Consider the following 27,437-nt stretch of genomic DNA (forward strand, 5'->3'; position numbering starts at 1 on the left):
ATCTCCCCATCGCCCCCCCCACACACACTCTAATTTATATACAGAAATAAGATACAGCTTCTCAGATGGGAGAACTTTAGAATTAGACTCACGGGCAAAGGCGGTAGGTAGTATGTGGTGACCTAGAGGAGGGTCACTACAAACACAGGGAGTGTCTAGCAGACCAAAGGGTAGAGCTGTGGAAAGGAGGAAGCAGTCAGGAGACAGGAGAGGGGATGTTCAGGTCAGCCGTTGTGACCTTGAAGTAATCAACAAAATTTGAGAGGGGAAATAGCAACAGATATTGAATGAATAACAATGAATTAAGTAACCAAAAGGACGATTTCACTTGATTATAGTGAGAAGCAGTTTATTAAATGGTTTGTCAGTACCAATTGTCCATCAATGTTTATATGCCATTTTCATTGTTAGGATATGATTGAACATTATATCATTGCTTAGATACTGAATACCATTATATGTATAACACTTTCAATATTGAAGACAGTATCTATCTCAAAGTAGAACTCCTAACAGTGGGAGCAGGGCTGTCCCTAATGCTTCGGCTGGCTTTTGGGAATCTGTTCTTCATACTGGTTCCCTTGCCCAGCCTCAATACAAGAGATGGTGCTTAGTCTCACTGCGACTTGATATGCCATGCTTTGCTGATACCCAGGAGAGGCCTGCCCCTTTCTGAACAGAAACAGAGGAGGAGTGGATGGCAGGGCTGTGAGGGGGTGGAGAGGGGAGATGGGGGAGAAAGAGAGAGGAGAGGAGGGAGGGGAAACCGGTCAGGATGTGAAATAAATAAATTTAATTGATAGAAAAGAAAGGAAAAATATTAACTAAACCTTCTTCCCCTTAAGTCATGTTTGACCAGAGTGTTCGGCACCAGCAACAGAAATGAAGCTGGAACAATGTCCAGTTAGATCCCTCCATTCCTCTCTGCAGGAACTCGGACAAGCTGTCGTCTCTGCTCCTCGGTTTCTATTTTTTTCTAGGGCTTCCTTCCCTGCAATCGTTATCCTTACTTTAAAATGGAATGCTAAGTAACCCTCCAAGGCTGCAGAAGTAGCTGTTGTAAGGAAGTCCCAAATCTATTCTTCCCAAACCCACATCATGTCGCCTCCTTTTCTTAGTGCGGGCACATCCAGCCACACAAACGCACAAAGCCGGGCAGGTGACCCTGGCCTGTTTCTCTCTTGCTCTCCTGATCTGCTCAACTTTGAATCTCACCTCTCAAGATCCTCAGACCCATTCACTCCCCTACAGTCCTTTAGTAACCATGAGCTTGTTTGCCTTCATAAAATTCTCCTTTTCATATTCTTTTTTCTAAAAGAAAACCCTAAATAAGGTACACTCTTCACTGTGTTTGAAACAGCTGTCCATAACTGTCGTTTTTAAAAATCATCTGGAGAATACATATTTTACAATACAAATTCTGATGCAAAATGCCTATGGCAGAGTTCAGGAGTAAACAGTGATTAAAAAAGAAATCTCCCCAGGCAATTGATGCAGATAACAAATAACTTTTATTAGAACACCATACCGGGCTGCTCAGTAGCACCACCCAGAAGCCTATTACACCAGGAGGTTCTCTCACTGCATCTACATCTACTCAATCAGGATCTGCATCATCACAGTTTCCAGCGGATTAAAGACCTAGACGACATTTTGATGTAAAGGATTTAATGCTTTCTGTAGGCAAGGAAGCTGGTCATGAACCAGACTCCCTCCTCTTCCTCTGCCCGCAGACCAGAGGACTCACTCCTCTGCAATCTACACATGACAAACTACGGAAGCTGAGGCATCAAAAGCGAATGCAGTCCATGCCCCTCGCCTTATTCACCCAGTGCCTTAGCATAGTTCCTGCTGCAGGAGACATGAGGATTTATTGGTCTATGTTGGATTGAACTGAATAGAATTGATGTTTCAGAACATACATTGAAGTGCACTGTTACATTCAGAGTTTGTGCTTCATGGAGTTGGGATTGAACTGGAATGATGGAGAAGAGGCTGCCAGTGTCATGAGACAAATGAACCTCATCCTTAAAGAAGGGACGGCTCACTACTGGGCAGGGACAGCTCTCTATGAAGACCCATTGCAATCACTTGGTTCAGTACCTGAACTGGGCACGAGCTCTGTATTTTAAAGCCCCCACTTTTTTTTTTTTTTTTTTTTTTTTTTTAGGGAAGCGCAAACTTTCACCACCAAGATACAAGAACAGTCAATATTGATCTTCTTGACAAATGGCGCACCTCATGCCACAGGCCGCTCGAGCGTCTGCTCGGCACAGCAGCCTTCCTCCCCTTTGTCAGGAAATAATGCCAAGTGGCCTCGTGCACTATCAGCTGCAGATCACAAATATTGAAAAGAAATAAATTTCGCTGAATGAAAAGCACCTTTCTTTGTCTTCCAGCCCTCTCTCCTCCCAGGTCGTGTTGATTTTGGGGCTGTGCACACTCCCAGCACCTGTACTTTTCAATTGTTTGTTTGCCAAAGCCCATTGTGGTTTTCTTTCTTGGCTGGAGGATCCATTCTAAGTACAGTAGCCAATGAAATCCTATTTTCTTTCTCCCTTGGCATTATGGAAAGGACGCAGCAGCTTTGGGCCACCTACAGCAACTGTAATTAGAGGACACAGGAGGACAGAATGAGAAATTGGAGCTCCTGTACCTGGACTTCTCCCTTAGGATCATGGGAAATGCATCACTCCTGCAGACCAAAGGCAAAAACAGGGATTTCTACAACAGCCTTATTGTTTGGTGGAGGTTTTAACATAATTAAAGGTGATACTTTTTAACTTGTGTTGTGGAAATCTGCAATCATTCTTTAACTGAGAATTGAGACCTAAACAATAACAACATAAGAAGTAATCTTGCAATGTGTGTGCTACAACCTGAATAACCACAGAGGTCGAGTACCTGCTTACCTGCTGTGGGAAGGCGGGGGGGGGGGGGGGGGAATCTCTAAAGCAAAGGGCAATAGGCTACATAATGCTTTGGGGAGATAAAAGGGAAGCTAGGAGGAGTAAATGGGGAGGAGAGGAGAGGAGAAAGGCTTCCTGTCACTCTTTGGATAAGAAGGGCTGAGCTGGGTAGCCTGTATTCCGGTGCTATTCTTCCTGGGTGGGGCCTGGTGTGCTGTGTTTGTAAGATGCAGAGTCAAAAAGTAAGCTGTGTTCCCGGAAGTTAATTTTACTCTAGGTAAAACTGATTGTTTCTGATAAGCGTTAGTACACATGAGGCTGCTACTCACTGACCTACACTCACTCTGCCTTGGGAAGAAATCCCTAGGTAATCTACTTTTCCCCCAAATTAAAGGGACAATGCTTGCTACCAACTCTTATGCCTACAATCAAGAGGTAGGATTTATTGTTGTCAATACCTGGAGTAAACCCTAGAGTAAAAAGCCAAAACTGCACTCCTTAGGTGCATGCCAACTGCAGCTGCTTTCGGCTTCTTACAACATTCAAAAGTTACAGGAAGTTTCAGAGGAAACAGGGAAATACCATGGCTCTTGTACAGCAGGAAATCCAGATCCAAGTAAAATGGATTTGTACAAAGAGTTGTTTCTTATAAAAAACTATCCTGCAGGCTAGAGAGGTTGTTTGGTGGTTAAAAGTATTGGATGCTCTTCCAGAAGACTCTGATTCTATTCCCAGCACCTACATGGCAGCTCACAACCATCTGTAACTCTGGATGAAAAGGATTCAATATCCTATGATCTCCAAGGAAACTAGGCATGCACAAACGTACATGCAGGCAAAATAATCACACAGAAGATAAAAAATAAATAAACTTAAAATTTTTAAATTATTGTGTAAGAATAATCACCTCTAGACATACTAAAATTTATATTTCAAAATAATTCCTCATAAATCTAGCCCAATAGAATCTATAAACTACACTAAACAACATCAGTAACAACTGAATGAGAAGAAGGGTCCTTCTGAAAATAAAAAAATATATATATCAGAAATTGTTTAAAATATTGAAAATGAAATTGCTAAAAGGAAAGGATTTCAATAATGTTCTCATAAGTAGGTTTATAGAAAGTAAGCCAGAAAAAATCCTTATGATCACTTAAGACATAACATTAATGAAAAATTATTCATTATAGTGCACAAAATTGATGCCAAAATATCATTTTTTAATTTTGTGGGTCCTGACTAATAATCATATGTTGCTATTATTTATGGCACACATATTAGTAATAACGTATTTTAAAGCTAAAAACTGTATTGTTTTATTACCATTAACAGGTGACATTTACATTTTGCTCCGTGACCCAGGTCTTGACAGTATCTGTAGAATTTTTTCAGAATAAATCTTAAATTCCCACAGGCAATTGGACAAGGGCAAAAATCCTGAGCCGAGTGAATAAATTCTGCATCTCTTCCCTGTGTCATTTAGAGGTGGCCTTTCTGTCTTGGGAGAGCACTTCCTACATCTAAGACCAGTCAGTCTCTGGCCACATGATTAGAAAAATCATAACATCTGCCATCTACTGGAAATGCATGTTTTCTGGAGTCAAAGACAGCACAGCACAGACGCACTTCGGTGACTCTCTCTGATCTTTGGCATCTCAGGCCGGTGCCATTCTGATTTACATTCTTTTGTGATCTGTCCGGGTGTTATTTGTTTTATTTATATCCTTTGTCATGCATCTCTGAGAACGTTAAGATCTCTTTGTCACTATTGAAATAAGTTTCACAATAAAGTGCCATAGTGTGGGTTTTCTTTCACTATCTGGGCGTTCCAACCACTCCTTTCGACCTGGAAATTCCTGTTTTGCAGTTTTACAAACCTTTTCCCTTTTTCCCTTTTTCTTTCTTTCTTTTTTTTTTTTTTTTTTTGTGTGTGTGTGTGTGTGTGTGTGTGTGTGTGTGTGTGAAATGATTCATAGACTCTCTTTGTGTGTGTCTGCTCTCTTCCTCCCCTCCCTCCTCTTCTTTCCTCCCTCCATCCTACCCCCTTCTCTCCTGTTTTCCATTTTCTTTTTAAGTTTTCCTTTCTACTTTCTAGGGACTTCCTTCTCTCACATGGCACATCACACAGTTCCTCTCCAGTGACTTTCTTGATCATGCGATTTCTTCTTTTTAAATGATGGCATTGTAGCCATGTGTTTGGGATATTTCGTCTCTTCTCTCATTTGGGTGTGGGGTCTGCAGGATCAGGTATGGATGAGTTTTGTCTGTTTGCTTCTCTGAACTCCCCTCAGGGACCTGAACAGGTTTGACTACCCATTCACTTTTTCCTTTAATTTTTTTCCCTTTTAAAAGTATTTAATTTTTAGCCAGGTGGCAGTGGCACATGCCTTTAATCCCAGAACTTGGGAGGCAGAGCCAGGCAGATCTCTGTGAGGTCAAGGCCAGCCTGGTCTACAGAGCGAGATACAGGACAGGCCCCAAAACTACACAGAGAAACCCTGTCTCAAAAAACAAAAACAAAAAAATAGTATTTATTTTTGAGAAATTATTTTTATGGACACAATGTATTTTCATCATATCTATCCCTCTATTTCTCCTCCCATTCTCTACACACTATTTCTCCTCTCTCTCTCTCTCTCTCTCTCTCTCTCTCTCTCTCTCTCTCTCTCTCCTCTCACAAATTCATGACCATTTCCTTCATGGTTATTGTTGAGAGATACATAGATATCTAAATATAAACTATTACTACTAAGCCCAATCAATTCATGTGCCAATATGTACTTTGGTATAGGAATAGTCAACTCCTCGGGCACAGACAACCTATCAGGGGACTTGTCCTTGAAGAAAGCTGACTACCTGTCCCTCAGCAGCCATCGACTTCCTGTAGCTCTTCAACCAGAGGTGGAGCCTTGAGTGAGTTCTTCTCCATCCACGCTGGAATGTTGATTGGTATGGCCATGTGCATGGAACCTCACTGTTGGGAATTCGGGGGTACAACATCTCAGTGATGGCCAGGAGACACTACTTTACAACAGTCCCTTCACTTTTCATAGTAAAGCACTAAACACTAAAAGTCCAGTTCCAAGCTTTAGACTCAGGTGTCCCAACACCGAGGGACAGCAAGCCTGTCTTTCCTATGACAGATTCCCGGGGGTTCAAGGAAAAAACATTTCTTAAGCTTGTTTGTTTGTTTTCTCAAATCCAAGGCTGGGAGATATTCTCCTGGATGAAGAAATCCAGGGGAACAGAGCAGGAGGAAATGGTCTGAAGGTCCTTATATAAGGCAACTAATTAAAATTTCAAGGGCTGGAGAGATGGCTCAGGGGTTAGGAGCACTGCCTGCTCCTCCAGAGATCCTGAGTTCAACTCTCAGCAACCACATGGTGGCTCACAACCATCTGTAATGAGATCTGGTGCCCTCTTCTGGCCTGCAGTCATATATGCTGTATACATAATAAATTAATTAATTAATTAATTAATTAAATAAATAAATAAATCTTTTTTAAAAATTTCAAGATATTACTGTGTAATCTCCATGTCATCCTCGAGTTGATAACTTTTTATCTTTGTTTCCAGGAAATCAATCCTTGTCTTGACTCTGCAGGGTGAGCCAAGGGTAGTGGAACTCAAGAAGCCAGCCTCTTACCAGCCTCCTTTAAAGCCTTCCCCGCCCCCCACTAGCTGGTTGGTAAATAAAGGAGACATTGGGATCTGGGTTTTCTGTGGGTATAGCATGAGAAAACGCCTCTCCTTTCAGGCCCCTGGATAGACATCTGTTGGAAGCCATTGCTTCCTGTCGAAATTGTCATTTTTTTTTTAAGCATCTTTACTTTCAAAGAATTATTGAAGCAAAACCACTTGATAAACAGTCCCCTCTGTGACCTTATCCTTAAACATAGGTACATTCCATCAAAGTGGCACATGTCAATCATTTCCAGAATCATATGAGACAAAAATAAAAATATACAGTCTTTATAAGAAACATTGAGTTACCCCAGGGAAGCTCTGAAAGCCAAGAGCTACTGGCCTGAGGTGACCAGGCTATGCCAGGTTCCACAGGGCTCTGAGAGAGCTACACATATCAATCCCCTAGCTACCTGCAAGCAATGTGCAGTATGCAAATTAGAAGTCTTGGTTCCATCATGAACTCACTGGCCTTTGAAGGGAGGAGATGTGTGAAGTATGGGAAGCGCACAATGTCTGACAATGCAGCCCTCACTTGTCTTCGCTAGCTAAGGTAGGCCACTTTTTCCAGAAGACTACCCATACCGTAGTAGTTCCCAGCCAACTCTTTCAAAACCGTCTTCTGACCATAGGCAATTGATCCCTATGGAAGAAGTAAAGGTTGTGCTCCTTATCCAACCAGTACCACCCAAGGCAAATACCTGGACCCATGAGGAACCCCTTCAATCACAGGAGTCTGGACCCCAGACACATTCACCCTGGTGACTGGAAAGAAAAAGGCTTCCACCCCCAAGCAGTGATACAGAGCTGTGGAGACAAAGAGACTAATTTGGAGGAAGCTGCACAGTTTGGCCGAGAACAAGAGTGCTCAGACCCCGGGACTCGGATTAATCCTTGCTGTTCTCCAACTGCCTCTGATAGTCACCCGGTATACAGTCCTCCCTAAGCTTTGGGTCCTCAGTCAGGTACTGGGCTTTCTCCAGTGTGATTCCTATCGGTGGTAATGTTTTCTAACAGAACAAAGTGCCAAATACAGAGGTGGTAAGGGAGTGAATGAATTGAGCAAAAAATACCAATGAACATTGAAAAGGAGAAGACAAGAATTACAAAGTCTTTTTTTTTTTTTTTTGAAGTCTCTTTTAAAACATTAAAATGAAGAACAAAGGAGATCTAGGCCTCAGTTTAGACATACAGAGACACCTGGGTCCTCCTATCCACAGAGAAACATCTGTGATACATTTGATCACAGTTCTCAATAGTGTTGGAGGTCCTTATATGTTCTGTTTGTCCTAGGAGTTTGTCCTGGTATCTTCCAGATGATCAAAGTTTCTACCTGTATTTCATTATTAATTGGCCTGTCAAATAGGGTCAGTTTTCCTTATCTATTATTAGCCTTCTTTTTATTAGACCATAAATAAAATGCAACTGATCTCCTATCTATGCCAGTCCGTCCATTATTATATACTGCATACACACACATGCATACACATACAAGCATGCGCGCACATGCACATACACACACACACACACACACACACACACACACACACACACACACACACAGTAAATATCTGAGACCCAAACATTGAGGAGGCATATGCATACAGAGACAAACCATCAATATTCAGAAGAAACAAAAATGAACAAAGTGAAAACATATAAAATAGGTCACTATCTCCTTGATAGTTGCTGAAATGTATATAACTAAACTTAAAGATGGTGCTTTTCAATAACATATAAATTCCAGGTCCTCCTTGGTGTAGTTGAACAAAGGAACCATAATTCAATTGTCCAATGATTTATTATAAAACACTTTGCCTACACTGGATATTTGGATGTGTAAACATCAGAGTACTACACCCCCACCATCCCAGGCTTCACATTTCAGATTTCATTAGTCAATAAAACCAGGTTTATTTATAATAAAGTTAAGCCTTTCAAACCACTGACCATGGAAACCAGATTTTGAAATAATTCAGATTTGTGTTTCTGTTCTTTCTAATTAAGGGTAATATCGGGAAGCGCAGACAGTGGGTAGCATTGTTCAAGCACCATGGATTTAAGCAAGAAAATCTGATTATCAGCTCATGTCAGAAGCCAAGCGATAATGCAGCTTAGCATTCGTTTGGGCTTTTTCTTTGGCCAAAAGATAATTACCGTTCATGAGGCCTTACGTAAGTGTATCTAATATCTAAGGCCCTAAAACTTTATGAATAGCAAGAGCATACAATGAGCAAAGAAGAATTATCATACTTACTATTTCTATGCCTTGTTCCAGCATGATAATTTCATTACCTAGCAAAGTCGAACCTCTAAAATCAAAGTATCATTTCTTAAAGGACAAGAAGTTGAACACACTGGCAAGGTTTTCTGCCCAATTTCCTCTGGGGAAAGTTATTTCTATCAAATAAGAAGCAGATGAGGCAGAATTTTAATAGGAAATGTACCAAGGGGACTTGGAGTTACCTAACAAGGTCATTGCACAAACAGACATTAAGCTGGAGTAAGACGTTGTTTTCTTCCACATGTGATTATTTCTCGGGCTTATGCCATTGCTGAGTGTGAAGCTTCGTACTGCCAAGCAGATACACAGATACACAGAGCAGAAAAGCTCTGACAGAAAAGAGTGTCTGACGGAACACTGCTGAATACAACCAATGTGGATCCGTGTCTCAAAGAAGAAAGGCCAGAGACCCAGAGCACAAAAGTGATTTGAAAGAGTCGCTTGGCATTTGGCACAGGAAACCAAATCTAATGGTGAAGATGATGAAATCAGCCTGTGAAATAGTTCAAGGTAATATGCAAAGAACGCCTTTTTAGCAACTGCTTTGGTGGGTATACATAATGTCTTCAGCTCTAAATTTTTATTTTTAGCAATATATTTTGCTTTCTTGTCACTATATAGCAGAAGCACTAATACTTTATTGAGTGCTTGCTAGAGATCACTGTTATAAACACTCTGGACCAGAGGTTCTCAACCTGTGGCTCATGACCCCCTCAGGGGTCACATATCAGAAATCCCTCATCTCAGATATTTACATTATGATTCATAACAGTATCAAAATATGGTTATGAAGTAGCAAGGAAAATAACTTTATGGTTGGGAGTCAGCACAACATAAGGAACTGTATTAAAGGGTCGTAGTTTTAGGAAGGCTGAGAACCACTGCTCTAGACATTTCAACTCCTCATAACAACTTTGCAGAATCAGGATTTTGTTTACCACATTTTACAAATGATGAAAATGATATAGAGAAGCTTCTACCACCCCAGATTTTATAGAGTTCTTTTTTTTTTTATTTACCTTCACAATTAGAGTAAGTTTTATCATTCACATTTCTGATGGGTAGCTGAAATCATTCATAGTTCCCAGCATTGATGCTGCATGTTCTATACTCAGTATGTCTGTGCTGCGCTGACATTCACCCATAGGGCATCCTGAGGCAAAGGGAAGGTGCTGGGCCTCTGAAGGAGAATTAGACCGCTGACCCAGGCATGAGCAATCAATCCCAAGAGCTACATCCCAACCATTCAGCAGATCACCACCACATCCTCCACCAAGCTGAAGCCAAATGGAAGCAATGTCTCGAGCTCCCTCCTTCCCGGGGTCCTTGAGGCAGAATAGGGAGTGTGAAAGCACTTTAGGAAGGACCAAGTGTCCTGCTGCATAGGCGCAGACACGCTGCGCTAACACCGGAAGCGCATGGCTGACAAAGGTGACCCACACGGACCCTGTGTGGATCTGACCTGCACATGACGGTTGTGTAGCTTCGTGTTCTTGAGGGACTCCCAACAAGGGGAGTGGGTGTGTCTCTGACTCTTCTGCCTAAGACTGGGACCCTTTTCCTCCCCCCGCGGTTGCCACATTCAACCATGATACAGAGTGTGTGCCCGGTCTTACTGTCTCTTGTTAGGCCACATGCAGTGGATATTCCTGGGAGACCTGCTCTTTTTGTCTTTGAAGGGAAACAGAGGAGATGATCCTGGAAGAGAGGGGAAGTGGTGGAGGGACTTGGAGGAAGGGAGGAAGGGGAAACTGCAGTCAGGATGTAATGTAGGAGTGAAAAATAAAGGTTTAAAAAAATGTCCACGGCCCTGCTGCAGCCAGGGCCTGTGTTGACCTCTGTTGGTCCTGTTGCCCCTGAAGCCGGTGCAGATGCCCAAAGTCTGGCCCACCACCTGAGGCCGTGTTGGTGTCTTGAGGGCTATGTTGATCTGAGTGGTCTGCACTGCCACCTGGAGCCATCGCAATGTCTGGGCCCAGACTGCAGCCGAGGGGCATGTCTGGGTCTGTGATCCTGTTGCAGCTAGGATCTGTGTTGATCTCCGTGGTCCATGTTACCACAGGGGGCCATAGGAACCATGGGTGTTGAAATCTGAGCACTGTGCTGATCCAGCACCGCCCTTCGCTGACCCTGGGAGAGCTGGCCCAGCTCACAGGAGAGCGGGTCCTACTTCTCATCATGGGCGTGGGAGAGCTGGTCCTGATGGCACGGGGAGAGGAGAGCTGGCTCCGCCCCCTGCCTGAGGGGGCGGTGCCAGCCGCCTAGACTGAGGAAATCACCTACCACCCAGACCCACATCCAAGGTTTTGAGTTGGCCCAGCCCAGCATTTACCCCACGAAACAACTAGAATGGGTAATTGTGTTTTAAGCTGTGTGTGGCTTTCCCACCTACTTCTGGTTCTGTGCACACCTAGGGATAAACTGCTTCTTTGGAAGAGGAATCTTGTAAGACAGGCAGGCCCCTGGAGATCCGTGGGATTGAGTTTATGGGGATACTAAAGCAGCAATAGCAGAGGATAAAATAGTTGATGATAGTGGCCACCAAGCTGGAAAAGGGAGCAGGAAAACAGTGTTTCCTATCCCAGAATCCTTAGCCCTAGCCCTCCGCTCTAATAGGACATACTCATGAGGGAGCACAATTACATCCCAAGTCAACAGAGCTCTCGACCACACTGAATTAGGGTCCACATCAGTCCACTGGGTGCTTGCTACACATTCTGTGAAATAAAGTACATCATGTCCATTTTACAGATACAGCAATCATATCTAATAGCAGCTATTGAGAAATGAGAAGCCACCAGGGGAAATTATCTACACTGAAGGGAGAGCCCAGAGTTCCATAATACTATGAGGCTATGTCTCAAGTAGTGGAGAGCCTGGAGGTCCACAGTATGGTGAGGATATGTCTCAGGTAGTGGAGAGCCCAGAGGTCCACAGTGTGGTGAGGATATGTCTCAGGTAGTGGAGAGTCTGGAGGTCCACAGTGTGGTGAGGCTATGGCTCAGGTAGTGGAGAACTTGCCTTACAAGCATGACAACCTTGAGTTCAATCCCAGGAAACCCATGTAAAATTACTGAGCATGTTAAACCCAGAAATCGGGAAGCAGAGATAGGTGGATTCCTTGGGTGCCCTGGCCAGCCCTCTTAGCCTAGTTGGCCAGCTCCAGGCTAGTGAGAGACTAAATCCAAAATGAAACAAAAATTAAAAAGTAGATGGTACCTAAGACATGACACCAATACCTGAGGTTGTCCTCTGTCCTCCACATGTAAATACACACACACACACACACACACACACACACAGAGAGAGAGAGAGAGAGAGAGAGAGAGAGAGAGAGAGAGAGAGAGAGAGAGTTTCTGATAATAGAATGTCAATTCTGATTAAGACAAGGTGAGTTACCAGCATCACCCTGTTATCAAAGACAGACTTAGATGTCACAAGAAAATGACAGACCAATATCCCCAACAAACAGTACAAAAATCCTCAACAAAGATCTAGGAAACGTAAAAAGAATCACGTACCAGGACCAAGTGGGTTTTGTTCCTAGAGTGTAAGGTGGTTTAATGTATTGAGTGGAGAGGATCAAAGTAATGTATTCGTCTAGCATGATTATCTCAGTTGATACCAAAATACTGCATCCAAGGGCGGTCAATGAACTTTCATGATAAAGAACACTCAAGGAAACAGAATAGGGAGAAACTGCTTCTACATAATGAAGGTTATTTATGACATGCCCACAACTAACATTATACTCAGTATTAAAAGACTGATGATTCTTTTTCATCATTTTGGAGCAAGACAAGCATGCCTGCTTTCACGTCTGTTCAACACAGTATTAGAAGCCCTTCTGGGATAACTGGGTTAAAAAAGAAAAGTAACAGAAGATGTACAAGGATGAGGCCAAACAATCTCTCCTTACTAGTGATATGAGCTCATATGTAGAAAACCTAGAAGAAGAGCCGAGTCGCTGAGATCACAGACCTGTGCCAACCAGGCTGGGCTGCAGTTTTTTAAAATAATCTAGAAAACAAAAGCAAAAGAACAAAATGAATTGTCCAAAATAGATCCTGTGGTTTCACGTGGGATTAAAAGAGTGGGTGAGGGGACGACACAAAGCCCAGTGATGGAAGAAGACAGGTGCCAGGGTTCTGTGCTCTCTCACACTCCTGCCTGTGTCTTCACAGATGGATAGGAAGAAGGGGTGGGCATGTAGAGCGCTGAAGGCAGCTTTACACTGCCCCCTGTGGCAGCCTGAGGAACTCTTCTCACAGGAAAGCCAGAATTTTTGACTGCGCTACAGAAACAAATTTCAGGACACATCAGCATGAAGCAGTGTCAAGTTTGTTGGGGAGATTTCTTTCTTTTTTTTTTTTTTTCAAGACAGGATTTCTCTGTGTAGCGCCTTTCCTGGATCTCACTCTGTAGCTAGGTTGGCCTCAAACTCACAGACATTTGCCTGCCTCTGACTCCCAAGTGCTGTGATTAAAGGCATGCAGCCCGGCGCAGGGCAGATGTTTTAAGAGATTCAAACACAGGAGTTAACAGAAAGGCACTCTGGGAAAAGATAATACACGGCAGTGTGGACATGGCCTTCTCAAGAGAGACTCATACTTAGTTGTCTTTATGACATACATACATGTGATTTGGGTGGCTTCTGAAGTTGTATCTCAAAGGGTTGCTGAGGGATACAAATGAAACCATGACATGTATTCTGAAGAACATTGGTTAGGATTATAACTGATAAAGTAAAACCCTGCTCCAATAAATAAATATGAAGTTAACATGTTTCTACTGAAAACAAAAGTTTATAGTCTCAGTTTATAAGATTTCCAGAAAAAATTAGGTTGACTTCTAAGAAGGAAGTAAGACCATATATGGTTAGGTCTTAAGTATAATTCATTTTAACTAATATTCTTTTTTTTAAAGATTTATTTATTATGTATACAGTGTTCTGCCTACATGCATGCTTGCAGGCCAGAAGAGGGCACCAGATCTCATTACAGATGGTTGTGAGCCACCATGTGGTTGCTGGGAATTGAACTCAGGATCTCTGGAAGAACAGCCAGTGCTCTTAACTGCTGAGCCATCTCTCCAGCCCCCTAATATTCTTATTTAAAAGATCTCTGCATAGGGAGCTGGAAAGATGACTCTGTAGTTAAGAGGTTTTGCAATACTGAGGACCAGAGTGTAGGTCCCAGCACCCACATAACAAGCCAGACTCCCACACACACCTCTATCCCCAGCTCCAAGTTGAGAGGGAACAAGGGGTTTTCTGGCTTCCAGCCTAGCTGGGAAAACATGGAGAGAACTTGCCTCAAAGAAAATAGGGAGAGAGTGATAGAAGAGGACTCCCAACTTCCCTTCTGACTCCATACATGAACACAGATGCTAGCACCTAACACACATGTGCTAGGCACACACACATATACATTCACACACGTGTACATACACATTCCCATAGGCACATACACATATACATATATTTGCACAGATACACATTCCCATAGGCACATACACATATACATATATTTGCACAGATACACATTCCCATAGGCACATACACATATACATTTACACACACACACACACACAAACACATTCCAATAGGCACATACACATATACATCAACACACATGAACAAACATATTCCCATAGGCACATATACATACACATTAACACACATAGGCAAACACATTCATATAGGCATATATACATATACATTCACACAAATAATATGTAAATAAATGAAATAAATCTTAAAAATTTAAATAAATGGGGCACTGAGTCTATGAAGGCAAACTTGAGTGCAAATTTTGTCAATCAGGCAAGAATTCTTGACTTTTTACTGGCAAGAGATGTTAATCAGACTCCAAGGTGAGGGGATAGGTCCTTTTCCTGTGTCTTCTTAGTTTTCCTCATCTTGCGCTCCTTCCTCAGAGCATCCGCCTTTCAAACCGAATGTGTTCGCTTTCCCACTCATCCCACGTGACTTTTCTCTTGCATTTTCCATATTTTTGTCATTTTGCTTTGCACGTTGGTAGGTTTTTCTGCAACGTTCCTTCAATTATCTACTAAAACTTTGGCTTCCAACAATCACACACTTGATTCCATGAACTCCCTCTGTCCGCGGATTGCTGCTTTTTAAAGGACACAGCTGTTCTTAGCTTGTGTCTTCTCACAACCAACCCCGCCCCCACCCCAGAGTACTAATCAGCCGTCTTTTTAGAGGGAGATTTTACTTCTGGTTTCTGAATGATGTCAGGGTTCTCCACCATCATTTCCTCTGTTGGATTTTCTTGGTCTTTCTCTTTGGTGTAATTGGTTTACCTTGAATTCTGCGAGTCCTTGATACGGGAAGCAAAAGCAAAACCCGAGCTGATGAGTCACTTCTGCCTGTGTGTAGATGTGATGATGATCCTTTTGAAGAATTCAGGGTTTCCCACAATGAGAGTGACCATGGTAGGAGGGGTAAAGGACATAAACTGACTGACTTCATGTCACATCTGGGCTAACCTGGACTCTTCTGAATATTAGAAAGAAAGGGCGTCATTTAAAGGCACCAATTTCCGTATCAGATTTCCTGGTTCTCCTTTAAAAATGCATTTGCTTTCTTTGGAAAAAGTACTCTTCCCATTTTGTTCTGGGAAGGAAGCTTGCCTGCACACCAACCTTGCACATCTCAGGGCAGAGAGACATTTGACTGAAAAGTGTGGGGACCAGGTAACTGTGCATCTTCGGCTCAGAAGTCTTCCCACTCTGTCCCTCAGAGTCTGCAGACAAAGTGACTCCATCTGCATTTGGCCTATGGTTCTCAGGGAACACACCTGCCATCTCCATGCTCCCAGGAGATCTGGACTTCAAAGCATGACCCGGGTTGTCCAGAGGAGGCTGTCATGCTGGAAGTCGGGTCAGAAAGCTCACTTGCCACACACCTAAGTCAGCATTCCCAGCCAATCTGGTATTTTGATTTCTCTTTAATTGAAATGGATGCAAAGAAAAAAGAAAAGAAAACAAACAAACAAAAAAACTGTTACACTTTGGCAGCTTAGACCCAAGACGATTTTCCAGTATTTGATTTGGTTTGGCTTTTGTTTTGTTTGTTTGCCTATCTGGTTCAGCTTGCCTCCTATCAACTCCTTTCTGTGGAAGGAGGGCATTTCCCACTAGGAAGCATCCTCCAGAGGAGGGTGATGATGACTGTCTCCCAGACCCAAGGCATCGTGTAGGTATCTGCTTCTTAACCCATGGCACTGTCTGAGATTGGGCTTTCCAGGCATGAAGGAAGCCCTGACACCCAGTGTCCAAGCTGAAACTGAGAAGGTTCTCTCTGATTCTCTCCCAAGAGCCACGGAAGTCAAATCTGCTGCCCTGGCACATAGCTGGAGCCCTCTTTAGTCAGCACACCTATCTCCCTGCCAAGACTTCTCAGTGCTGCTGTGGTGACTTAAAGTAGGCATCAGAAGCAGGTGTCTCCAGAAGTATTTACACTTAAGCCTTTCCCAGCAAGACCATGGAGCTGCTATTTCAAGACAGCTTTTCCACCTTAGGAGGAATGTTAATAATTTCCCTTCTTTATTATAAAAGTGGTAACTGTTCACTCTAAAATCCTCAACCATACTAAAGAGGGTATAGATTTTACCACCCTCAGATAATTAAAAGTGAAAATGTTCTCAGGTGCTTCCATGGGTTTTGATGTATATGTATTAGAATGGTATGTGCAGTCATATGTATATCAGAACCAGATAAAGCCGTTTCCTCAATTAAACCTACTTTCAGAAGCCAGCTAGAAAGCAATTCAAGGTTTTACTGAAGTCGTGCAAGGAAAGTGTCACCTCACACAGTGTACACTGGGTTCCCAACACTGTTCACCTTTCACCTTCCTGCCTAGAGCCTGTTCTTGTGGGCCCCTCTCCCCATTTATCCCTACTCCCTCCAAAATATCCGTATCCTCGAGACTCAGTGTAGTCTTCTAATGTACACACACACACACACACACACACACACACACACACACACACACACACTTCTTCCCACCTTGCCTGTACATCAGCAGATCAAATCCATTCCAAAATCACTAAGCTTTCTAGAATTCTCAGTTCTCCTCTGTATCTATCACTGGATTGACATAATAAGGAGGCAAATGTCGCTAGCACATCAAAGCAACAATGGCATCTCATTCCTCAAAGAGCAGTAGAAAGGTCAACACTGTGAAGACACATCTGCACATCATCGTGGTCACACCGTGACACTTGAACACTACAGCTTTGAACACTACAGCTGGTGTCTACCCACAGGTGAGCTTCTGTGGTTACAGCATTCCAACTCATTAAAAGCATACAGGGTTGTACAATGATAAGAAAGCATTGACCCAGATCCTTGTTGACGAGTGTGGAGGTTGTTTCTGATTATTTTACCATCAGGAAAACTGCTTCACCAAGTAAACATTGACGCGTGTGTCTCTTTACATATGGGAACTCTAGATGCTTTCTTAACAAGCATTGATTTGTGTCTTCCTGGATCAACTTTGTATAATTACTAATGTGTTGAATATATATATATATAATTTTAAAATGTGTAACATAATTAATATAATATGTAAATAATTGTGTATACATATTTTATATACACACATTTTTAACTGGGTAGATCACTGAATAAAGGAACATATAACGGTGTACAGCTGTGAACTACAATCAAGGTAAATGACATATTGGTTCACGCTATGAACAGGATCTGCTTAACTGCTCTGGAATTCGACCCTCTCCTCCTATAACATAGGGAACATAGTTTTAAGAAACTGTATGGAGTATCCTCCTATGAGTGAGTACATAAATCCACAAAGATACCCCCACAAAAGACTGCTGGCAATGGCCGAGAGACAGCCGGGACTGACCTACTCTGGTGATGGGATGGCCAAACACCCTAATAGTTGTACCAGAAACCCCATCCAAGGACTGAGGAATCTGGATGCAGACATCCACGGCTAGGCCCCTGGTGGAGCGCTGGGAGTCTAATTAGTGAGAAAGAGGAGGGTCTATATGAGTAAGAATTGTAGAAACCAAGGTTGGATAAAGCAAGGGACAAATAGCCAAACGAATGGAAACACATGAACTATGAACCAAAAGCTGAGGGGCCACCAACTGGATCAGGCCCTCTGAATAGTTAAGACAGTGGATGGCTTGATCTGTTTGGGAGGCAACCAGGCAGTGGTACCGGGTCCTGTGTTCATTGCATGAGTTGGCTGTTTGAAACCTGGGGCTTATGCAGGGTCCCTTGACTCGGCCTGGGAGGAGGGGACTGGACCTGCCTGAACTGAGTCTACCAGGTCGATTGCAGTCCTCGGGGGAGGATTTGCCCTGGAGGAGGTGGGAATGGGGGGTAGGCTGGGGTAAGGGGAGGGAGTGGGAGGAGGGAGAATAGGGGAACCCATGGCTGATATGTAGAACTGAATGGTATTGTAAAATAAAATAAAATAATAATAATAATAATAAAACAAAGAAACTGTATGGAATAAGATGAATGGCTATTAATAATGAGGCTTAGTCCCAGAGCAATTCAAGATATCATCACTGAGCTAAAATAAAGTATCTGTGAAATCATTAAATAACAATCTGATGCTGTGAACTTTCACTGACAGGGACAATCACCAGAAGTGTTTGAAAGCCACAGTGCAGAAAGAGCTGGACATGGGCAGTGGAGCTTCCGGTGATACTCACAGTTCCGTATCAAGACATTCTGGCTGCTCTAAACTTCCAATGACAACTTCAACAATTAAGTTTATAAGCACATCATTTCTATTATTAAAAATTAAAAAAATAACCTAAGAGGGGCAGGAGAAATGCCTCAACAGTTCAGAACTCTTGCTGCTCTTCCAGAGGACCGGAATTTGGTTCCCAGCACCCACACTGGGCAGCTCATAATGGACTTCAGTCCTGCTCCAAGGGATCCACTGCCCTCTCTGACCTGCAGTCACCTACATCCACAGCTGTCGTGCAGGCAGACAGACAGACAGACAGACAGACCACACACACAAACACACACACACACACACACACACACACACACACACACCAATAAAATAAGTAAATAAAACTTGAAAAACCAAGGTAACAGCTATATAAACAAGCTAAACTTTGGGTAATTTAAATGCTGTCATAAAGAAATGTACTTGTTAAAACAGTTGGTTACAATGCTAAGTGATGGCCAAAGGGAGTGATTCCTGATGCTTAAAAATACAAAAAACAAAACACAAACCAAAACAAAAAAACAACTAATAGCAGAACTTTGGGGGCACTTAGATCACTGTTTAAATCCTAGCACTTATTCATTCATTCTTCACTTAATGCAATGTAAGTGGTTTGTATGCCAGGCACCCCATTAAGCTGTGGTAAACAAATCTTCCACATTTTCCCCTTTAAAGACAGTTAATCTTACATGGTGTTGTCTGTCATTGTCTAGAGTATGATATAAGCTTGATAATTTATATGCGGTAGTACATGTAAAATGCACAGCATATTTAGCAGACAGAGACTTCTTCCCGCACTTCTCTACTGGTACTCAAGTACTGGAGGCAAACTGAAGATGTATTACCTAACCCACAGGCAGATGCTAAAGAAAGCATCAACCAATCGGAGATGAACGATCGACAGTTACATCCAGTTGAGTCCAACAACACAGGCCCTGCTTGACGATGCCTGATAGCTAGGCCTGTGTACTCATAAAGCCCCACATTCGACAGGACGCAGCTTGGCAAGCAAGATCCTCGTAACAAAAGTTAGGGGACACCTCAAGCGCTACTGTAGAGTCTGCTCCGCAGAGTAAGTCGGGAAACTATAGCCTCAGTTTCCTCTTCCAGAAAACGAGGGCTCAGGCTACTTCTTCTCTAAAAATGCCCATCAAAGCTGCCGGCCATCACTTGGCTGGCAACTTTCTCAGAACAAAATTTAACATGTAGCGTCTTCCAAACCTCAGAGATGGCTTGAAAGCTTCGGAGAGTTCGGCTTTAGCCACATAGCCGGTTGGTTTTTTTCCCCCATCCTAAAATATATAATGTGTAGAAACTAATAAGTTTAGAAACACTTAGTACTGAATATAATAGCCCATTTGAAAAAAAATTAACCAGTCACTTCATGTTTTAGCAAACACTCTTACCATTGTGTGGCGTTTTATTGTCCCCTCTGGTGAATAGAGCCTTTAAAAATGTATACGCCTGGAACTGAATGCCGTGTCAAATCTATTGGCTCTGTGTGTTTAAACACCTGCGTCTCATCACCAGCCCTTCATAATATTGTTAAACAATAATTATACTTATGATGAGTAGTCAATCTGAAGATATTCTTCCTTGAGATGTACTCGTTCTTGTATTATAAGTAAGTAACCCATTCGTAGCTTACAAAAGCGACTCAGGTAGGACGGCACTCACCCATTCATCCATCTAATGAGCTTTGAAATTGTTATAATAAATTGTCCCATGTCATCTCCTCTATTAGAGACTTCTTGCCTGGTTTTACAAGAATGATCAATGTTTGTTTACTAAAGTTCTAAATTTCACTTGCCTAATAAGATTAAAATCTTTTTTTTTTTAAATGTTACTTTGAAATTTGACTGAGTGTCACTTAGCTCTGTTTTTTTGTTTGAAAGAAAGCATGGAAACTTTGAGGCAGATGTGCAGATGTGGTGGTGCACATTTAATCCTAGCACTCTGGAGGCAGAAGCAAGAGAATAGCATGGGTTCTAGGCTAACCTAGGCTTCATAGAAAGACCCTGCCCCAATCAATATATAAACAATTTGAGAGAAAAGCTAAGTTTGCCTTAGAGGCCGTCTGCACACTACTAAAAACCAATATTTGATGGTTAATTTAGAGAGAATCTCAGAAGAACTAACTCATCTACTTCCCAAACAAACAACAAAAGACAACAGTCTGCCCACCACTGGGGTCAAAAGGAATGAACTCCACAAAACAGAATCCACATAAAGAGGGTATCAGTGAAATAAGATAATGAGTGACAGCCTCTAACGCACATGGGAGCACATGGCTGGAGTCACATCTAACTCACTGGGGCCCCCACGCACTGCGCCTTATGAAGCTGATGTTTTCATTACAGGGTTTTGCAGACAACCTCACCCAAAGTCACCAAGGAAGAAACTGAAGAAGACTTGAACTCAGGCTGTCTAGTCTCTGAGTCTGTCTTCCCAATCAATATTCCCAACTAGTTCTTCAGTTTCCACCCATGAGAGCCAAGGCCACCCAAACACAGGTTCCAGGAACCTCAGTGTACCACTTCTCAGTAACCTGGGATGCAAGAAAGAACTCAGTAGCAACTCTACTATGATACAGAATTGGCCTTTGGATATCTGTCTGACCTGGACCCCAGACTAGCTCTGGCTACTAGTATGAACTCATTCTTCCTCTCCCAAGTCTGTAAGCCCTAAAATTGTCTGATCAGCATCATGTCCATGTGAGTAAAGGAAGCTGCTAGATTTGGGTAAGTACTCCAAATCGTTTGCCAAGAGTAGTCTTCCTAATGTCATCTGTAATGTGAGCCTTTGATCTCTAGACAAGATATCATCAGAGAACAGTCTGTGATGGTCGGGGCTAGCAGGACCCAAAGGGTTTCTGAAGACTCACAGCAGACTGAAACATCACTCCATATTTGTTGTTTTCACTGTGGCCTTTTCCAGGTGAACAGTCTCTGAAAGAGGCTGCAATACTCACTTGGACCATCGAGTGTTGACTCCAGGTGCCCGACATCAGAACCTCAATTATCTAGAAGAATTCCTCATGGGGTACCTCTACTGCCTCCAAGAAGTCATGCCAAATGGCCCTGTTAAACCACAGTTCCACCCTGCAACACAGTCCAGATGTGTTCCCACATTCCAAGCAGACCCACCCCATGCCGTTAACAAACTGTATGGGAAACTTGGATGCCTGGCAGGTAGGTGTTCTCACACAAATGGACTTGCATACATACTCCCTTCTTGAAAATGAGCAAGCTCGGGAATCACTCCTGCCTACTAAGTCTGGGTTCTCCATCCCCAGGGGTAGCTCTAGCACCTCCCTGGTCCAGAGGAGAGAAGTTGGTGGGTCTACGGGGTAGCTCAGTCTGGAAAATTGACACCCACCAGAGAGAGGGATTATTTCATCTACTCCAAATCTGGCTAGCTGGAGCAGGATGTGGGGACTCCTGAGACAGACTGTGGGGAAGGAAGCAGAGCCCAGGGAGGAGCAAGCTGTTCTTCCCAATGATGAGCTTTGCAGCAGAAGATGAGGTTTGGGCTGAAGGTGAGCAAGGCTGTGAAGAACACTGCAGGTCGCCTCTTCTACACCAAGGAATAGAGAGTGAGATTTGACCGTGTGCAAAATAGCTTATTGTCAGAACTACCATGACTCTGTTCTCCATTCTAAGATGCAGGATCTTCCCTCCCAGCGGAGAAGCCAAACAGAACGCAGAAGAAATGGATCTCTCTCTTCTAAAAGTCAAAGTAAGGAGAACTCATGTACCACATTCTCTTCCTACATAACTCTTTGTCTGATGTCATATTTAAGAAATCAACATGAGGTCAAAATGATTTTCCTTCTTCCTGAAAGTTTCATAATTTGAGCTGCTATGTTTAAACCTTTTGAGTAGATTTTTGTATATGATGAAAGTAAGTATACGATTTTACTTTGTTGTAGATGGATATTCAGTTTACCTAGAACAATTTATTTTAAACATTGTCCTTTGCCCCACTGAATCATCTTGACACCATTTTTGAAAATCCACTGGCCACGTGTATTTACGTCTGGTCCCTCTAAGCTATTCCCTTGGTCTATGTCTGCTCATACGCCACTTCCATACTATTTTGATTATTGTGGCTTTGGATTCAGTCCGAAAGCAATAAAGCTTCATGAGATGTTTTTGAGTGTCTAAATTTCCCTTTTTGCTTTCAAGATTGTTTTGACATTTGGGTACCTCTGGCAATTTGTGTGAATTTTAAGGTTTCTGGGGGGAAATCACAGTTGAGATTTTGATAGATACGCATTGAATTTATAGTCCACTTTAGATAACATTGTATCAACCATGTGAAATTTTTGATCCACAAACATTGCAAGTCTCTCATTTGTCTAGGCTATTTCAGTGGTGTCCTTAATGGGTACTTTCCAGTGTTCAAATATTTCAATTCTTTAGCTAATTTTATTCATATTTTACTGCTTTCATGTAAAGGGATTGAAATGGATTTTTTTATTTCTGTTCAGATGTCTCATTGATGGAGATACAAACACAACTGACCCTTTATGTATTGATTTGTTGCATTTGTGTGCTAGCTTTAACACTGAATCTTTAGTGAGATTTGTGCAGTGACCATCTAACAGCCAATGCTCAGACATCGGCATTAGCAGACTGACTTAGGAACCAGTAACACTCTTAGGAAGGTCTGTGCATGTTTCTGCCAGCTGCACAGTAGCAGAAAGGCAAGCCTGAGTACCTGGCAGCAGGCGGCAGGAGTGAAAACCGTGGCATCCCGTGGTGGAGGCGATGGCAGGCGTGGGCAGTATCAGATCACTGCTATGGGGACATTCCTCCCAGAACCCCACCCCAGCTCTGACTCCCTCGCTCTCCCAAAAATACTCTGAACTACTTAATGTATTTTGTTCAATATTTTCTGTGTATGGGCTGTATTTGCTTGTGTGTGTGTGTGTGTGTGTGTGTGTGTGTGTGTGTGTGTGTGTGTGTGTGTAAGAATGTCAAGTGTCTTCCTCAATCACTCCCTACCTTATTTTCAGAGATATGGTCTCATCCTGATCCTACAGCTCACTAATTCTGCTAGACTGGATGATCCGCAAGCCCAGAGTTCTCCTGCCTCTGCCTTCCCAGTCCTGGGGTTCAGGTGTGCACCACCGCACCCAGCGCTTTATGTCGGTACTAGAGATCTGAACTCGGGTTTTTAAGCTTGTATGTACCAACTAAGTTATTTCCACAGCCCCTTGTTCAAAATAGGAACCCTATTTAATAAATGGTCAATAGTAATATATGGCCTTATTTTTTTATCCAGCTTTTCACCTGTACCACTTATTACAATTTTAATTATCTGTTTATTGTTCAGTTTCAATACTGGAATAAAAGCTCCGTGAAGTTAGAATCCTCTGTTTTGTTTATTGCAATGTCTGGTAGACTGACTACTTAATAAAACCTTACTCACTGTATGAATGAAACACTTATGAATCTATTTAAGTTTTAATGTGCATCTGTCAGAAACCAAAAGCAATGATATTTATCCTGAACCCCATGTCAGTGATTCCTCTTCAGCAGCTCCATACTCTACCATCTAGACAGAGATCAGGGAGTCACTAGCAGGACCTCCCTCGGTCCCCACATTGTTTCCTCATGACACCAATCTGCCAGATGTCCCCTGTACTCATTAGTAACAGGTTTACCGAAGTGAATGAATATGTCTCCCTTTTTCTATAAGATGTTCATATCAGGTATTAGAAAAGCCCAACATTTCTAAACACCTTCAGAGACCACTCTTTAGCACCTAAATATAAAGGTGTCCTCTGGCCACCTCAGCCACAGTAGGAGTTAATCCAGTCAGAGGAGACATGGAATGAGCTGATGAAGACTGCCCACTTCTCAATATTACTTTTTTATAAAAGATGCCTCAATGCCTTTGCTGTCCACATCTGACTCTCTTATACCTGCTGGGAAAATGGCTCTCCTTTCTAGCCCATGATCTGCCCTATATTTCCCTGACTCCTTACAGTCCCCAGAACCGCCACAGCACGGCTCATTTTCAAATGTCCATTTGAACAGCGGCTGTGGAGAACTCATGTCCCAACAGCATGGAACTGCTGAGTGCCACCTGAACCTTCCTCTTGCTAACACACAGCTTCTCTACCTGTCTTGAATATCGCACAATTCTAAATATGCATTTCATGCTGATCATAGATTGGGCTATCATGTGACATGTAGCATCATTTGGAAACACACTTTCCAGAAAGCAACAAGTTTCTAATATGGCTCCAGTTACGCTGTCAGGAAAGTCAGCATTGAAAAGGAAAGCAAGTACTGGGCAGTGAAGCAGCTCCCTAGGAAGTACAGATAGAGTCCCCCTTCCTATAGCCAGACCCCAGGAAGGACCAGCAACCAAAGGCTGATTCCAAATTGTGACAGAGCAAGTCCCATCCAGTGTGGGAGCCAAGGCTGGGGAGCAAGAGAAAGCTGAAGCTACAGTGTGGATGTGGGAGCTTCCAGATCAAAGCAAGGTCTTTCCCGGAACGAGGATGCCGGGTGATAGAAAAGCAGTGGCCAGGGGCTCTTCAGAGCATCTCCATCTTGTGGAAAGTGCCCAGCTCACCCACTCAGTAAGTAAATGCCAAGTGAGCCAGGCTTCCTGCTGGAGCCTGGGATACATCAGTAAGTGAGGTGCGCTTGGCTCTGCCTTCAGGGAGTTTATGGTCTGGCACACAGAGACACTGAACAAATACTTGTTGAATTAATCGGTTGAGGATAACTGCTAAGTCAACCCTTTTCTTCTGGGCTTCTGTACAACACGCTTTTCTCCATCGGCCACTTGACAGGGTAAAGGGGTGATGACGTCAGGTTGTCGAGAAATTTGCTACTATATTTAGAGTTTACTAAAATAGACCTGTGGAAATATGACTTTGCATTCAGTATTAATGATGACCCTCACATAGAACATTTTTGAAAATTCATTTGTGTGTATGTTTTGCCCACATGTATGTCTGTGCACTGTGTGCAAGCAGTGCCTGTGGAAGCCCGAAGAGGGCATTGAATCCTCTGAAGCTGGGGTTAGAGACAGTATGAGCTAAAATGTGGGTGCTGGGAAGTGAACCCATGGCCTTGGCAAGAGCAGTGCCTGCTCGCAACCACAGGACACATCTCTAACTCCGCGTTTCCTTTTGCTTAAGATTACAGAACATTTTTCAAATGTATTTATTTTCTACTAGCATATAAAACAGATATACTTACAGCACTTTCATACATATTTGGTTTAAGTTTTTCACACACACTCGCTCCTTTCAGTCAAAACTTCTATAAAATCAGTGGTAGGATGCCTGGCCAGTGAGCATGAGGCCCTAGATTTGACCCACAGCACCACCAAAGAAATTATGAAAACATCATGGATAGATATGAAGGAATATGTCCACTTCCGCTTTCATTCATTTATTTACATATTTTAAATTCAGTGAGATATGTAGTTTATGATATATGTATAATTTATAAGCACATTACAATATAGCTTGTAATGTCATACTAAGTGGGGTGATATATACATAAACATAAGCAGATTGAATATGAACACTCATTTTTTTAATCACTGCAAGGTATCTGCAATAAAGATTTAAATACCATTATTCTAATCCTCTGATGCACACTAACTGATGAATTATCTTCAATGGAGTTGCTTAGGAGCATTTTACCCCAGATGTCCCATAGACCAAGTCTATTCGTCCTCAACAAGTGGGGCTGACACCCGAGAAAACCATCAATCAAACTTTTCAGGTATGTTCATTTCAAGTAGACAGGACAAGGAGGATCCGAGAAGGAAGTGTGCTTGGAAGGCTGAATAGAAAACAGACTAAGAAGGAAAAGATTATCATGAAGGCCAAGAGTGAGGACCAGCCTGTGTGCAGGCCTTTGGAGCCTTGACAAAGTCTTCACAATTAATTGTTAGTGGAACTGAACCCTGTTGGTGCCTGTAAGCAGACTATGATGTTTTTATGTTTTTGGAAACATCACTAAGTCCTTCAATCCATCTTTGACCCAGAATGTATTTTTACCACCATCTGTTTGCTTTGCCCATGTCTCAGATAGCTTTAAACTAGGAAGAAAATATCAAAGTGTATAAACGTATCACCTCCACGGACACAGCTATCATATTAAACCACACACATGATTCTCCTTGATTCATTCTGCATTAAGTCATTCAGGGTATCTTTGATGTTGCGTGTAGCTTCCACTTGACACCAGATGCAACATTCCATTGTTTAAATATGCCACAATGAATTCAGCCATTCCCCTGTGGATGGGCATGAGTGGCATTTTAGTGTCCCATTCATTACAAGACTCAGGCCTCAGAAAGTCAGCTCTTGCGTATCTTCACCAACTCTAATTTCATATGCTGGTGACGACTATTGAGTTTTACAACTGTTTGTATCTGCAATTGTGTTCAATTGTTAAATGTCCTCCAAAGTGATTCTGCAGTGTGTGAAGTTCCTGTTTCTGTACATCTTTGTAAGAGCCAGAGGTGGTGGATGATTCCAAAGAAATAGCATCTTCCAGACACAACAGGGCTGATACACATATGAACTCAAAGAGACTGTGACAGCATGTTCAAGGCCTTGCACAGATTCAGCCAGACTAGATCCCAGCTCAGAAGTGGAAGTGGACACAAAGTCCCATTCATAACCAAGAAGCTATTTGCAACTGACGACTGTTGGGAAAGGGGTATGCTCTCCAATGGGATGTCACTGGGTAAATCAACCACAGTCCAGATCAGGCTTCATGCCCAGAAGTCATAGGCCAACACAAAATGGACTCTGTGGCCTTTTTGT

At 42.6% G+C, this 27,437-nt stretch overlaps 1 protein-coding gene across 1 annotated transcript in view; it reads right to left on the bottom strand.

Annotated features, from left to right (window-relative positions):
• C18H12orf42 (chromosome 18 C12orf42 homolog) overlaps positions 1–27,437 on the bottom strand; it is a 149,909-nt gene that overhangs the window by 56,405 nt on the left and 66,067 nt on the right. The gene's annotated exons all lie outside the window — the stretch shown is intronic.

The sequence above is a fragment of the Peromyscus leucopus genome, chromosome 18 (assembly GCF_004664715.2).
Source record: "Peromyscus leucopus breed LL Stock chromosome 18, UCI_PerLeu_2.1, whole genome shotgun sequence".
NCBI lineage: Eukaryota > Metazoa > Chordata > Mammalia > Rodentia > Cricetidae > Peromyscus > Peromyscus leucopus.